The sequence below is a fragment of the Pristis pectinata genome, chromosome 17 (genome assembly GCF_009764475.1).
Source record: "Pristis pectinata isolate sPriPec2 chromosome 17, sPriPec2.1.pri, whole genome shotgun sequence".
NCBI classification, from domain to species: domain Eukaryota; kingdom Metazoa; phylum Chordata; class Chondrichthyes; order Rhinopristiformes; family Pristidae; genus Pristis; species Pristis pectinata.
Window position 1 is genome coordinate 38,244,313 of NC_067421.1, and position 16,957 is coordinate 38,261,269.

At 45.0% G+C, this 16,957-nt stretch overlaps 1 protein-coding gene across 1 annotated transcript in view; it reads right to left on the reverse strand.

Annotated features, from left to right (window-relative positions):
• Nucleotides 1-16,957, reverse strand: part of si:dkey-178e17.3 (somatomedin-B and thrombospondin type-1 domain-containing protein) — a 123,252-nt gene that overhangs the window by 71,757 nt on the left and 34,538 nt on the right. The window lies entirely within an intron of this gene.

The following is a 16,957-nucleotide window of genomic DNA, read 5'->3' on the forward strand; positions in this document are numbered from 1 at the left end:
CAGTGGGCTGTAATAACTTCATCTTGTTGCTTTGTAATTCCGTGGCTGTTGATGTAGAAATGACATTTTCGGCCTGTTGTTTATTAGGGGGGTGGCCTTGGAGGAATGCTGACTTGTTTAGGTTCCAGGTTTGTTTTGGCACATATACAGGTTCACTTGAAGGTACATTCATCATCTGTGAATGTGCCAGTGAAGAAAGAAGAAACTTGCATTCCTATAGAGCTTTCAACGCCAGAATGTCTCGTATTGTTCCAGAGCAGATACAGTCCCTTCTAGGTGTAATGTTCCACGTTCCAATATTTACCTCTCAGTGTTCACCCTCCTGCTGTTTCTGGGAGCTTGCTGTGCACAAATTGGTCACTGTTGTAAAGTGGGAAACACAGTGACCAATTTGTGCACAGCAAGATCCCAGAAATGACATGATGGTGAGCACCAAGGGATAAATTTTAGAACGTAGAACAGTACAGCACAGGAACAGTCCCTTCAGCCCACCTTGTCTGTGCTGACCATGAAGCCGAATGAAAGTGAACCAATGCGTCCGCACATGGTCCACATCCCTCCATTCCCTGCACATCCATGTGCCTGGGTAACAACCTCTTAAACACCACTATCATGTCTGCTTCCACCACCCCTGGCAGCCCATTCCAGGCACCCACCACTCTCTGTGTAAAAAACTTGCCCCGCACATCTCCTTTAAACTTTCCCACTCTCACCTTAAACCTATGCCCTCTGGTATTTGACATTTCTACCCTGGGGAGAAAAGACTCTCTACCCTATCTATGTCTCTCATAATCTTATAAACTTCCATCAGTCTCCCCCTCAGCCTCTGATGCTCCAGAGAAACCGATCCAAATCTCTCCAACCTCTTTTTGTAACTATTGGCCAGGACACCAAGAGGAGCTACCCAGGTTTTCAAATCTCCGATGTGAAGCATGTGGTTTATACTTCATCCAGTTGATGCTCCAGGTTGCTTGGAGACACCAGATAGAGGAAGGAACTTGGTTACAACTGTGCAGCTAAACTGGGGATCTTGGATTCTTGCCACTGTAGTGTAGCGGTTAGCATAACGCTATTACAGCGTCAGCAACCTGGGTTCAATTCCGGCTGCTCTCTGTAAGGAGTTTGTACGTTCTCCCCGTGTCTGCCTGGCTTTCCTCCAGGTGCTCCAGTTTCCTCCCACATTCCAAAGACGTACGGGTTAGGAAGTTGTGGGCCTGCTATATTGGCGCCGGAAGCGTGGCGACACTTGCGGGCTGCCCCCAGAACACTCTACGCAAAAAGATGTATTTCACTGTGTGTTTCGATGTACATGTGACTGATAAAGAAATCTATTGGACATGAGGCCGCCAATGGAGAGTTATTGATCCCAAATGATGGAACAGGCTCGAAGGGCGAATGGTCTTTTCCTGGAACAGGCCATTCAGCCCTTTGAACTTGCTTCATCATTCACACCTAGCTCTACTTGGAAAATTAGAACCATCTCCTCAGATAAAAGTTACATCAAAGAACTGCAATGCTTTGGGACGGTGTAAATGTCCAAGTATTTTACAGCTAGTTACGAACAGCTGTTTCCTATTTCTGAACATTAACATGGATTATAAATAGGCATTAACTATTAGTTTTAATTTAACAAACAGAGGGTGTAGTACTTGCTTGTGTTGGGAGTGCAGAGGGTGGTGCCAATTCTGTCTAGAACAGAATGTGTGGTCACTGTTGGTGGCTGTGTGGCCAGGAACCCCATTCATGGCATGCACTGAGGAGAAGGCTTCAGCGCACAGATTGGGGCTGCTGCCTTGACTTTGGGCAACAGTGTAAACTGGGCCGATTGACTCAGCTTTCTGTTATCGCACTCTCATGGGTTGCATTTCCACTGAACTCCACGGAGGGATTTCATAAGCGTCAACTGATCCAATCGCTCTTCATTTTGGGCTTTTTATTGTAAGGAAAACTCATCCAAATGCAGGAAAGAGTGGGGTGGGGGCCGGATGTGTAACAGATGGCCAATATTATGTGGCACCTTGGGCAGACAGCTTATGAAAGCAACGCACTCCTCCCCGCTAAGGATGCTGTCCTTGGGAAACCTTGGCAACTGGCTGGTGTCCAGGGCGTGCAGAAAGAACAACGAGGGTAGTCACAGGCATTGACTGGGTGGGGGTTTGAAAATTTTGTGTAAAGAAGGGAATGATTCACGTCCTCAGAATAAGGAGCCTTGGAATAAAGAGACGCCCCTTTGGAACTGAGAGGAGGAGGAATTTCTTCAGCCAGAGGGCAGTGAATCTGTGGAATTCGTTTCCACAGACAGCTGTGGAGGCCAAGTCACTGGGTGTATTTAAGGCAGAGATTGATAGATCCTTGATTAGTAAGGGGGTTAACGGTTACAGGGAGGAGAATGGAGTTGAGAAAAAGAAGTCAGCCGTGATTGAATGGCAGAGCAAACAATGGGCCGAATGGTCTAATTCTGCTCCTATATCTTAAGGTCTTATGGTCCTGATTCTACCATCAAGCCTTTGAACTGCACCAGGATTATTGGACACCACCACAACTAACTGTCAGGAATCTCAGTGCCAGGTGTTGAAGGGGGCTCTCAGATCTGATCTGCGATATTCTGGTAGTGGACCCGAACACTGTAACCAGTCACCAGAATCCGTGTGGTGCAGTTAGCAGATCCTTTGAGAAAGCTGTGCACTGGAGAGCACTGGAGAACCCCTTCAGCATCCCAGCCCCCACTGTCACTAAGGTGTCAGAATGTACAGAGATTGCTGGAATGCCACCCCTTCCCTCATCCCCCACCATTTCCCCCTCGGGTCACCCAAGGATTTAACCTGCACCTCTTTCTATTTCCCAAACAAATGCAGTCACTCAGCAACACCATCCGAAAACCAGCCTCCCCTCCATGGACTCTGTCTACACTTCTCACTGCCTCGGTAAAGCAGCCAACTTAATCTAAAACCCCACCCACCCCGGACATTCTCTCTTCTCCCCCCTCCCATCGGGCAGAAGATACAAAAGCCTGAAAGCACGTACCACCAGGTTCAAGGACAGTTTCTATCCCACTGGTATAAGACTCTTGAACGGACCTCTTGTACGATAAAGATGAACCCTTAACCTCACAATCTACCTCATCGTGGCCCTTGCATCTTAGTGTCTACCTGCACTGCACTTTCTCTGTAACTGTAACACTACATTCTGCATTCCGTTATTGCTTTTCCCTTTGCAGTACCTCGATGTACTTATATCTTGGAATGATCTGTATGGATGGCATGCAAAACAAAGCCTTTCACTGTATCTCAGTACATGTGACAATAATAAGCCAATTACACCGATGACACACAGTTCCACCTCGCCACCCCTTTCTTGACCCTCCTGAACCCGTTTAACATCCTGGTCTGGATGAGCAGAGACTTCCCCTATCAAGTATCAGTATGAATAAACCAAGTGTTTCTGAATCCCACAAGAACATGTCTTATGACGATAGGTTGCGTGAGCTCGGGCTTTTCTCTGTGGAGAGAAGGAGGATAAGAGGTGATTTGATAGAGGTGTACAAGATGATAAGAGGCATAGATCGAGTGGACAGTCAGAGACTTTTTCCCAGGGCGACAATGGCTAACACGAGGGGACATAATTTTAAGGTGATTGGAGGGAGGTATAAGGGGGATGTCAGGGGTAAGTTTTTTACACAGAGAGTGGTGGGTGCGTGGAACGCACTGCCGGCAGAGGTTGTGGGGGCAGATACATTAGGGACATTTAAGAGACTCTTAGATGGACACATGAATGATAGAGAAATGGGAGGCTATGTGGGAGGGAAGGGTTAGATAGATATTAGAGCAGGATAAAATGTCGGCACAACATTGTGGGCCGAAGGGCCTGTACTGTGCTGTAATGTTCTATGTTCTATGTTCTGACTCCATTCCCAGGCACCCAGCTCTATAGTTCCCTGCAGCAACTGTCCAAGACTGAACCAGTGTGTTTGGAATCCACGTGATGTGTCTGACCCACAGGGGAAGTTCTGCACACAAACCCTTGCCATTGATAAACCCATCTATTTCCAGCTCTGTGACACTGTAGGACTAAGCTCCTGGCTTCCATCCATCTGCTGCTAAAAACCTTATCCACAGTATTAACTTTAGACTTTACTCTTCCAGTGTAGTCCCACCCTCGCTCTGCACCTCCATTAACCTGAACTCACTTTATATCTCTGCTACCGCTTCCCGAACTTGCACAAAGTCCCTTTCATTCAGTGTATATCGACCTACACTGGCTCCCATTCAAGCAATGCCTCAACCTTAATCTTCTCAAGTCCCTCCATGGTCTCACTCCTCCCTGTTCCTGTAATCTTCAGCAGCCCAAAACCACTCCACGATCTCTGCATCCTCTAATTCTGGCTACATAATCATCCTTATTTTATTTGGCTGACTTGTGGCAGATGTGCCTTCAGCTACCTGGGCCCTAGGCTTGCCAATTTCTTTGTATTGGTGTTGGTATTGGTTTATTATTGTCACTTGTACCGAGGTACAATGAAAAACTTGTCTTGCATACTGTTCGTACAGATCAATTGATTACACAGTGCAGTTACACTGAGTCAGTACAGAGTGCATTGAGGTAGTACAGGTAAAAACAATAACAGTACAGAGTAAAGTGTCACAGCTACAGATTAAACCTCTCTGTTCTTTAGGACACTCCTGAACAACTATTTAGAGTCATAGAGAGTCACAGCACGAGAGTGGGCCCTTCAGTCCAATGGGACCACACTGACCATCAACAACACATTCACAGTCATCCCATTTTTTTTATTCTCCCCAAACTCCTGTCAACCCTCCACAGATTCTACCCCTCACCTACACACGAGAGGCAATAAACAATTAACTTACCAATCTGCATGTCTTTGGGATGAAACCGGAGCACCCGGGGAAACCCATGCAGTCACGGGGAAACTGCAAACTCCACACAGACAGCACCTGAGGTTGGGATTGAACCCGGGTCTCCAGCACTGTGAGGCAGCAGCTCTGCTCGCTGCACCACCCTGTCACCATTTCTCAGATGAAGCTTTTAGTCCTCGAACTTGATAACTGCCAACACAGGTCAGTGTCAAATTTTGGAGACACAAGAGACTGCAGATGCTGGAATCTGGAGCAACAAACAATCTGCTGGAGGAACTCAGTGGGTCAGGCAGCATCCGTGGAGGGAAATGGACCATCGATGCTTTGGGATGAGACCCTCATCCACCCAGTTCAAATGAAGGGTCTCAACTCGAAACGTCAACTGTCTATTTCCCTCCACAGATGCTGCCTGACCAGCTCAAGTTCCTCTAGCAAGTTTGCTTTTTGCTTCAGTCAAATTTTATTTGGTAATGCTGTACAAAAGGCAGTGTGTAAATCCAAATCATTGCCGTGTGGATGAAGAGGGATTGGATGTGGCTCGGGTGTAGTACTGACACAAGCATGACTCTCTCGGGCTGAATGGCCTTTCTCTGAGCTGTAAATACAAAGCTGAGGGACCTTGAACCAAGGAGGGTTGGATTTAACGTAACTGGCAGGATGGGAGCGGAGGTGAGGAAAAGATGCTGGTATTCATGACCATGAAAGGAAGGTGGGAGCAGAAGCCCTCCGATCTGAAGAGATGTGACCTGCACATATTAAGGTGGATTTTTGGGCCTTTTTTTTATTGGCTGGTACAAATGTGATGGACATAATGGCTTTCTTCTGTCTCGTTAGTTTTCGATGATTCTATGACTTTAAAACACTTGTGCTTCGTGATGCTTGATCCCAATCTTGTGACTACAGCCACACTCACTGAACCTCATCAAGTGTCAAAGCCTGTCAGGAGTTTAGCCTTGAATTACTCTCAGTAATATGTTTAAAAGGTTTTCTTTTGAAGCTGTCAACCATTAACTGGATGGACCACACACAACTACTCTCTGGGTCTGTGGCAATAAGGGATCTCAAGGCTGCATTTCAACACAGAACTATTCACATCAACTTGAGCTATAACCCAAACATCACTAAGTATTGTTACACCCAGCACAGGTCAAGCACGCTAATCAGGTACATTGTGCTACCTCTGGGAATGACGCTCACAGCTAACACCCCTTGCTGACCCCTCACATCCTGTCGCATTGCTCCCAGAGGAGACAAGAGCACTATTCAGCAACAATACAAACATGCTGCTATCATGCATTCTCTTAGTAAACCAACTGCCCCCAACTCCCCACTCTGCATAACCTGGAAGCAAGATAACACAAAATAACTGGGGATGTCCAATCTTCCAAGAGGTGAAGATTCAGCCCCTTAATAGGATTGTATTTCAACTGCAGTACTTCGTTTTCATTGAGAAACCCCATACCTGATTGCTTTCATTAAATAAGGCATATAGAGTCATAGAGTTATACAGCACGGAAACAGACCCTTCAGCCCAACTTGTTGACTAAGTTGCCTACTTGGGCTAGTCCCATTTCCCTGCATTTGGCCCATACCCCTCTAAACCTTTCCTGTCCATGTACCTGTCTAAATGTCTTTTGAATGTAATTGTACCCACCTCAACCACTTCCTCTGGCAGCTCGTTCCATACACCCACCACCCTCTGCGTGAGAAAGTTGCCCCTCAGGTCGGTTTTACATCTTTCCCCTCTCACCTTAACCTGTGCCCTCTTGTTTTAGACTCCCCCATCCTGGGAAAAAGCCTGTGACCATCCACCTTATCCATGCCCCTCATGTTTTACAAACCTCTATAAGGTCGCCCCTCAGCCTCCTACGTTCCAGGGCAAAAAAAAGCCCTCCAATCTCAGTAACATCCTCATGAACCTTTCCTGCGCCCTTTCCAACTTAATGCCATCCTTCCTAAACCCAGGAAACCAGAACTGCACACATTATTCTAAGAGTGGTCTTACCAATGTCTTGTACAGTTGAAACATGACATCGTCCCTGCTGGGCTCCCTTTCTGAAGTTCCATTCTACTGATTTCAAGCAATTGGACTAATTTCTACCCCAAGGTATTTCGAAACTCCTAGTCAACTGACACTAACTTTGGGATCAAAATCCAATATTTGTCCATTTCCAATATGAAGCCATATCCACATTAATGGTACTAGATTATTCCATCTGTTTTTTCTTTGAAGCAAACAGCAAATGGATGGAGCTCACCTGTAATGTAAAGAAAGTTGTGGCAAGAATCTGATAATCACTGTGGTGCAATTCCCAAAGGCAGTAATAAGACCAGCTACTGAAAGGTCTGGATAGAGCGGACGTGGAGAGGACGTTTCCATTAGTGGGGGACTGTAGGACTCGAGGTCCCTTTAGAACTGAGATGACAAGGAATTTCTTCAGCCAGAGGATGGTGAATCTGTGGAATTCATTGCCACAGACAGCTGTGGAGGCCAAGTCATTGGGTGTATTTAAGGCAGAGATTGATAGGTTCTTGATTGGTAAGGGGGTTATGGGTTACGATATAGAAGCAGTATTGGGCCATTCAGCCCATCGAGTCTGCTCCGCCATTCAACCATGGCTGATTTTCTTTAACCCCATTCTCCCGCGTTGTCCCTGTAACCCTTAATGGGTTAACCCTTAGTGGGTGCCACGTCTCCCAGTTCCCAGGGGTCATATTGACAATGTAGTCCGGACCAATTAGAGTGAGAATGATAAAGATATTTTGGAGCCAAGGGAGAAGGGAACCTGGAATTTCCTTAAGAGATGAATGTGTAATTTTGATAACCTTGCATGAGGTTGGAGGATGATGGAAATGAGGAAGAAGTTTGCTTAACCCACCTGAGATCTCTGAGGTTGTGACCAGTAGAATAGAGAAAGGGGGAACCAGTTGATGTGATATATTTAGAATTTCAGAACGTTTTCAATAAGGTCCCGCTTAGGGAGTTGGTCAACAAGATGTTAGTGCTGGGGCACGGGCAGAGAATTGGTTAGCGGGCAGGAAGTAAAGAATGGGAATGATGCATCTTTCTTGGGCTGGCAGGTGGTGACCTGTAAGGTACCACAGGAACCTACATCTACAATTCGGCTGATGGAACCAAATGTTGCTTTGCTGATGATGCTGAACTAGGTGGGATTGTGTGTACAGAGAAGGATGTAAAGAAACTTCAAGGAGGTCGGGACAAACTGAGTGAGCCGGTAAGACCAGGGAAGACGGAACATAATGTGGAAAAATGTGAAGTTATCCACTTTGGGGCACAAAACAGGAAAACAGAGTATTTAAGATAAGATGAGATATCTTTATTAGTCACATATACATCGAAACACACAGTGAAATGCATCTTTTGCGTAGAGTGTTCTGGGAGCAGCCCACAAGTGTCGCCACGCTTCTGGCGCCAACATAGCATGCCCACAACTTCCTAACCCGTACGTCTTTGGAATGTGAGAGGGAACTGGAATTGAACCTGGGTCGCTGGCATTGTAATAGCGTTACGCTAACTGCTACACTACCGTGCCTGCCCCTACACTACCGTGTATTTGTTAAACAATGAGAGGTTGGATAATGTTGATGTTCAAAGGCACATGTTTGTAAGATACTGTGCAGCTGCAAAAAGCTAATCTTTATGGCACTTATACCCTGTATATGCTTATGACAATAAACTTAAACTTGAACTTGGACTTAGATATCCTTATACACAAGTCCAACACCCACATGCCACAGGTAATAAGGAAGGAAAACTTATTACAAGAGGATTTGAGTAAAAGAGGATGGATGTTTTACTTCAATTACTGAGGCCCTTGGTGAGAATTCTCTTGGAATATTGGGTACAGCTTTGGTTTCTTTACCCAAAAAAGGATATACTTGTCAGAGAAAACATGTGACAGAGGCTTGTTCCAGGGATGGTGGGCTTGCCTTATGAGGAGAGGTTGAATGGACAAATCCTGTATTCTCTGGAGTTTAGAGAAGATGTCACTGAAACATAAAGTTATTACGGAGCTCAACAGGCTGGACGCAGGGAGGATGTTCCCACTGGCTGAGAGAAATAGAACTGGTGGGGGGGGGGGGGGGGGGTGGGGTCACAATCTCAGGGTAAAAGGTAGGTTATTCTAAGACTAAGATAAGGAGAAGTGTCTTCACTCAGAGGGTGACGAAGTTCAGAAATTCACTATCCCCAGAGGTTCCTGAGGTTCAGTCATGGAGTTCATTCAACAGAGAGATTGACAGACTTGTGGATATTAAGGGAGTTAATATCCACAAGTCTATCAATTAAGGGACTTAATATCCACGTCTATTAATCTTATTGAGGTTTATAAGGTTATGAGAGGTATAGATAGAGTAGACAGCCAATGTCTTTTTCCCAGGGTCAAAATGTCTAATACCAGAGGGCATTCATTTAAGGTGAGAGGGGGAAAGTTCAAAGGAGATGTATGGGGCAAGTTATTTTTTTACACAGAGAGTGGTGGGTGCCTGGAATGTGCTGCCAGGGGTGGTGGTGGAGGCAGGTACGATAGGGGGCTTTCAACAGGCTCTTAGATAGACACAAGAATGTGCAGAGAATGGAGGGATGTGGGCATTGTGAAGGCAGAGGGATTAGATAAGCGTTTAATTACTAGTTTAATTAGTTCAGCACAACATCGTGGGCCGAAGGGCCTGTTCCTGTGCTGTACTGTTCTATGTTCTATGACTCAAATGACTTGGGGATAGTGCAGGAAAATTGTGTTGAGGTAATAGATCTGAATGGCCTGAGCCTGCTCTAGTTCTTCTGCGCGCATCACGTAGGGAGTACACCTGAGCAAAAGTCACAGACTTTGTGTCACTCGCACAGAGTCCCTGATTTTCATTCACATTTTATTTTTCACAGAGAGGTTGAACCACGTATCGGACAAAGGCATGGTGCAATGTGACCCATTTTCCACGTACGTGACGGTTTTGATTGTTCTAAGAACATCCCTGAATTTCCTCAGAAGAGTGTTCTTAATTCTTTTTGCTGGAGCTTCCAAGGCAATCAGGAGTTACATAGTGGTTGCAGTAGTCAGCAAATATTGAGAGCTCTGGACCATTGACCAGGAGACATGAGTTCAAATCCCACTACAGATCCCAGGGAATTTAATCCATGTGGAATCATAGAGACAGTAACCTGTTGATGACCATGTATCCAACAGGTTATCATACATAACCCATCTGGTCCTACAGAGAAGGGATCTACTGGTCATATCTGTTTGTGTCTCCAGACCCATCAATGTGCTTGATCCTTTGTCATTAGCCCAGCAATCTCTCAGTTCAGTGTGGAGGTCAATTAGGGATGGACTTAATTATCAGAAGTGGTGTCCATAAATTAATAATTTTTTAAAAATCCATGAGATCAACAACCCAGCACTGCCATATGACATCTGCTTTCCAATAGAAGCTCTGGTCCATGAGAAAACAATTGGGTTACTCAGCCTTCAATGTAGCAAGCTAAACAACAAATGCATCAACCCCCAGGTTGCTAAAATGGCAATAATATCTAGACTCCAGCAGATCAGAACCAGACACAGGAAACCACAAAAGGATAGTAATATTCATTATAATTTATTGCAATGAAGAGATGCCAACTTTAAACTGCTTACTTACCTGATGTTAACAATTTGCTTAATTATTGGTTGTACTTTCAAACATTTGTACTCAGCTTCCTTCTCATACATCTCAAGGCAAGTTTCTAAATTCAGCACCTAAACAGAATATATCTCATTTGATCTTTAGTATTTAAGGCATTTAGCAAAGGAGTTAAGCCCCAAAACACTTAGTGGTTGGCTTTCCAAAAGCAACATATCCATTAATTCACAAAACCTGTTTTAAAGCCAGCTCAATAAAAAGGTACATTTACAATGAATTTTTAATGTAACAGAATAAAAGGACAGCTTCTATCCCACTGTTATAAGACCATTGAATAGTCCCCTAGTACGATAAGATGGACTCTTAACCTCACAATCTACCTTGTTATGGTCTGGACTTCCTCTGTAACTGTAACATTTTATTCTGCATTCTGTAATTGTTTTACCTTGAACTACCTCAATGCACTGTTTTGATGAAATGATCTGTATGGATGGCATGCAAAACAAGTTTTTGACCATACCTCAGTACACGTGACAAGAATAAAACAATTTACTAATTTACCAATTTACCAAAATGTCATAAAGCAATTCAAAAATGAGCATCAACAAATACAATTTGAACCAAGCCACCAAAGGAAATAATTAGGCCAGGTGACCAAAGGCACAGTCAAAGAGGAAGGTTTTACGGATCGTTTTTAGGAAGGGAGGCAAGTAGTGGGAAACTCAAGCTTATGCATAGTATGGAATTAGCTTGTCTCAATCATTGCCTCGCTCCAACTGACACAGGCATCAGCCCCAGAAGTTGCAATGACTGACAACCTCATTCATAGAGGGTATAGGTTAGTTGGTGTGGACAATGGAAAATGAGAGACAAGTCCATTAAGGAATGTCCGTCCAACTATGTAGTAATTTCCGGACTACTACCTGTGCTAAGCGACAGTGGATATAGGAACAGAATGAGGAGGAGGTTAAACGCGTGGCTGAGGGATTGGAGTAAGGAGCAGGGATTCAGTTTTCTGGATCATTGGGGCCTCTTTTGGGGCAAGTATGACCTGTTCAAAGAGGACGGGTTGCACTTGAATCCCAGGAGGACCAACAAACTGGCAGGGAGGTTTGCTAAGGCTACTGGGGAGAGTTTAAACTAGAATTGTTGGGGGGTGGGATCCTCACTGGAGAGACTGGGGAAGAGGTGTTTGGCTAGGAGTAAGTACCATAGAGGAAGCTAGGAGTAAGTACCATAGGCAGGTGATAGAGAAGGGAAGTGTTCAGACAGGCTTGAGATGTGTCTATTTTAACGCAAGGAGTATTGTGAACAAGGCGGATGAGCTTAGAGCTTGGATCGATACTTGGAGCTATGATGTGGTGGCCATTACGGAGACTTGGATGGCTCCAGGGCTGGAATGGTTGATTCAAGTGCCGGGTTTTAGATGTTTCAGGAAGGACAGGGAGGGAGGCAAAAGAGGTGGGGGAGTGGCACTGTTGAAAAGAGATAGTGTCACGGCTGCGGAAAAGGTGGACGTTGTGGAGGGATTGTCTATGGACTCTCTGTGGGTGGAGGTTAGGAACAGAAAGGGGTCAATAACTTTACTGTGTGTTTTTTATAGGCCGTCCAATAGTGACAGGGTTATTGAGGAGCAGATAGGGAAGCAGATCCTAGAAAGGTGTGAGAATAACAGAGTTGTTGTGATGGGAGGTTTTAATATCCCAAACATCGATTGGCATCTCCAGACAGTGAGGGGTTTAGATGGGGTGGAGTTTGTTAGGTGTGTTCAGGAAGGGTTCTTGACACAGTATGTAGATAGACCTACAAGAGGAGAGGCTGTGCTTGATTTGATATTGGGAAATGAACCTGGTCAGGTGTCAGATCTCTCAGTGGGTGAACATTTTGGTGATAGTGATCATAATTCTATCTCCTTTACGTTAGCACTGGAGAGAAATAGGAACAGACAGACTAGAAAGGCGTTTACTTGGAGTAAAGGGAATTATGAGGCTCTCAGGCAGGAAATTGGAAGATTAAATTGGGAACAGATGTTCTCAGGGAAAAGTACAGAAGAAATGTGGCAAATATTCAGGGGATATTTGTGTGGAGTTCTGCATAAACATGTTCCGATGAGACAGGGAAGTCACAAGAGGATACAGGAACCGTGGTGTATGAAGGCTATAATAAATCTAGTCGAAAGGAAAAGAAAAGCATACAAAAGGTACAGAGAGCTAGGTAATGTTAGAGATCTGGAAGAGTACAAGGCTAAAAGGAAGGAACTTAAGAAAGAGATTAGGAGAGCCAGAAGGGGACATGAGAAGACCTTGGCGGGCAGGATTAATGAAAACTTCAAGGCGTTCTACAAGTATGTGAAGAGTAAGAGGATGAAATGCGAAAGGATAGGGCCTATCAAGTGCAGCAGTGGGAAAGTGTGTATGGATCCAGAAGAAATAGCGGAGGTACTTAATGAACACTTTACGTCGGTATTCACCACGGAAAAGGATCTAGGGGATTGTAGTGGGGACATGCAGCGGCCTGAAAAGCTTGAGCATGTAGATATTAGAAAAGAGGTGGTGCTGAAACTTTTGGAAAGCATCAAGTTAGATAAGTCGCCGGGACCGGATGGGATGTACCCCAGGCTGCTGTGGGATGTGAGGGAGGAGATTGCAGACCCTCTGACGATGATCTTTTCATCGTCGATGGAGACAGGAGAGGTTCCGGAAGATTGGAGGGTTGTGGATATTGTTCCCTTATTCATGAAGGGGAGTAGGGGTAGCCCAGGGAATTATAGACCGGTGAGTCTTTCCTTAGTGGTTGGTAAGCTGATGGAGAAGATCCTGAGGGGCAGGATTTATGAACATTTGGAAAGGTATAATATGATTAGGAATAGTCAGCATGGCTTTGTCAAGGGCAGGTCCTGCCTTACGAGCCTGATTGAATTTTTTGGGGATGTGACTAAACACATCGATGAAGGGAGAGCAGTAGATGTAGTGTATATGGATTTCAGCAAGGCATTTGATAAGTTACCCCATGCAAGGCTTATGGAGAAGGTGAGGAGACATGGGATCCAAGGGGACATTGCAGTGTGGATCCAGAACTGGCTGGCCCACAGAAGGCAAAGAGTGGTTGTTGAAGGGTCGTATTCTGAGTGGAGGTCGGTGACCAGTGGTGTACCTCAGGGGTCTGTATTGGGACCCTTACTCTTTGTGATTTTTATAAACGACCTGGATGAGGAAGTGGAGGGGTGGGTTAGTAAGTTTGCAGATGAAAAGAAGGTTGGGGGTGTTGTGGATAGTTTGGAGGGCTGTCAGAGGTTACAGAGGGACATGGATAGGATGCAAAGTTGGGCTGAGAAGTGGCAGATGCAGTTCAACCCAGATAAGTGTGAAGTGGTTCATTTTGGGAGATCAAATATGTTGGCAGAGTATAGTATTAATGGTAGGACTCTTGGCAGTGTGGAGGATCAGAGGGATCTTGGGGTCCGAGTCCATAGGACGCTCAAAGTGGCTGCGTAGGTTGACTCTGTGGTTAAGAAGGCATATGGTGTATTGTCCTTCATCAATCAGGGAATTGAATTTAGGAGTCGAGAGGTATTGTTGCAGCTATATAGGTCTCTGGTCAGACCCCACTTGGAGTACTGTGCTCAGTTCTGGTCGCCTCACTACAGGAAAGACGTGGAAGCCATAGAGAGGGTGCAGAGGAGATTTACAAGGATGCTGCCTGGAACGCGGAGCATGCCTTATGAAAGCAGGCTGAGGGAACTCGGCCTTTTCTCCTTGGAGAGACGGAGGATGAGGGGGGACCTGATAGAGGTGTATAAGATGATGAGAGGTATTGATTGGGTAGATAGTCAGAGGCTTTTCCCCAGGGCTAAAATAGTGGCCACAAGAGGACATAGGTTTAAGGTGCTGGGGAGTAGATATAGAGGAGATGTCAGAGGTAAGTTTTTTACTCAGAGAGTGGTGAGTGCGTGGAATGGGCTGCCAGAAACGGTGGTGGAGGCTGATACGATAGGGTCTTTTAAGAGACTGTTGGATAGGTACATGGAGCTGAATAAAATAGAGGGCTATGGGTAAGCCTAGTAATTTCTAGGGTAGGGACATGTTCGGCACAGCTTTGTGGGCCAAAGGGCCTGAATTGTGCTGTAGTTTTTCTATGTTTCTATGGGGCTAATGATAGTCTTAGGCAAGGTTTAAAGGTCGGCGCAACCTTGTGGGCCGAAGGTACTGTATTGTGCTGTACTGTTCTATGTTCTATGTAAACTACTGAAGTAAATGAAAATCAAAACCACTGCAGCCGTAGGAAGCTGAAATAAAAAATGGAAAACAGTAGAAACACTCAGCATTGGTGGAGAAAGAGTTAACCTTTCAGGTCAGAGAGTGAGACCTGCAGAGTAATAGAAAATTGCACTTTAGCACTCCCTCAGTGCTGCACTGAGGTTCGATCTTGTTGCCTGAAACTTTAACTAGTTTAACATTGTCATATTAGCACTGCAGTACCTGGTGACACTCAAACACACTCACAAAGTTCTGACAAAGAGTCTTCACCTGAAACGTTAATTCTGTTTCTCTTCCCACAGATGCTGCTGAGTGTTTACAGCATTTTCTGTTTTTACTTATGGGGCTAAAGCACATTTTAGGGAGAAGTTAAAGGGCTTCATTCTATATCGACCTGCATTATATCAAATAGGTGCTGATGACTGTGTAAAATATTCCTGTCACAAAATGTAAAGGCTAATACATTTTGAAGGCAGAATACAAGATTAACGCCAGGACTCTTCGTAGTGTGGACGAACAGAGGGATCTTGGGATCCACGTCCATAGATCCCTCAAGGTTGCCGCGCAGGTCAATAGGGTTGTTAAGAAGGCGTATGGAGTGTTGGCCTTCATTAGTCGGGATATTGAGTTCAAGAGCCGCGAGGTGATGTTGCAGCTCTATAGAACTCTGGTTAGACCACACTTGGAGTATTGTGTTCAGTTCTGGTCACCTCATTATAGGAAGGATATGGAAGCTTTCGAGAGAGTGCAGAGGAGATTTACCCGGATGCTGCCTGGATTGGAGAGCATGTCCTATGAGGGTAGGTTGAGCGAGCTAGGGCTTTTCTCTTTGAAGAGAAGGAGGCTGAGAGGTGACTTGATAGAGGTGTACAAGATGATAAAAGGCATAGATTGAGTGGACAGTCAGAGGCTTTTTCCCAGGGCGACAATGGCTAATATGAGGGGGCATCATTTTAAGGTGATTGGAGGAAGGTATAAGGGGGGTAACAGAGGTAGGTTCTTTACACAGAGAGTGGTGGATGCATGGAATGCACTGCCGGCAGAGGTTGTGGGGGCAGATACATTAGGGATATTTAAGAGACTCTTAGATAGACACATGAATGATAGAGAAATGGAGGGCTATGTGGGAGGGAAGTGTTAGATAGATATTAGAGCAGGATAAAATGTTGGCACAACATTGTGGGCCGAAGGGCCTGTACTGTGCTGTAGTGTTCTATGTTCTATGTAAAACCTGTGCAATGAGCAGAGACAAGTTAATTGAAATAAGTGCTATGGTCTGATTATTAGTACTTTAAAAACTGTCTCATCATCTTGGCTGATCATCATTTTTTAATTCACTCACAAAAAAACCTATTGCACTGCATGGTGTAAAATCCCGTGTTCCTGTTCGTAAGCTAGACTCAGTAATAAACAATATAAACAAAACATTCTGGAAATACTCTGCAGGTCAGGCAGCATCTGTGGAGAGAGAAACAGAGTCAATGTTCCAGGTTGGTCAGAACTTTGTGAGTGCGTTTGATGTGTTTGAGTGTGTTGTGGAACTGCAGAACAGAAACAACAGATATGGCAATGTTAAGTTGGTTAAAGTTTCAGGCAACGAGATCGAGCTGAGTCTGACGCCTCAGTGCAGCACTGAGGGAGTGCTAAAGTGCCATCTTCTGGTTGAGACCTTATAGATCCCGTGACAATATCTCAAAGCAGAGCCGAGGTGTTATCCCTGGAACGATGGACAATTTGACCATTCATCAATATCACAAAAACATCGCTATCACATTGCTGATGTGGGAGCAGCCTGGGCACTAATTAGCTTCTGTGTTTCCTAATGAACACATCAAAAAGTACCTCATTGGCTGCGTAGTGTTTTGGGACACAGTGAAAGGGATGGGAAAGGAGCTATAGAAACGCAAATTGTTCTTTTTTGAAATAAAGAGATTTAGGACAAATGATCAAAAACTCAGTGATCACGAAGCAGAATAATTTACTCACACAAGAACAGAAGAAACTGAAGGCAGAAGTAGACCATTCAGCCCTTCATACCTGCCCCAAAATTGCAATAAAATCCTGATCTCTGAGCTCTGCTCCAGCTCCTTGCCCTAACCCCTAATCCTCTGATTCCCTTAATTCCCTTTTAAAGAGGAATACAGATCAGAACAGAGCTCTGAACACAGCCCAACCCGTCACACAATCCAG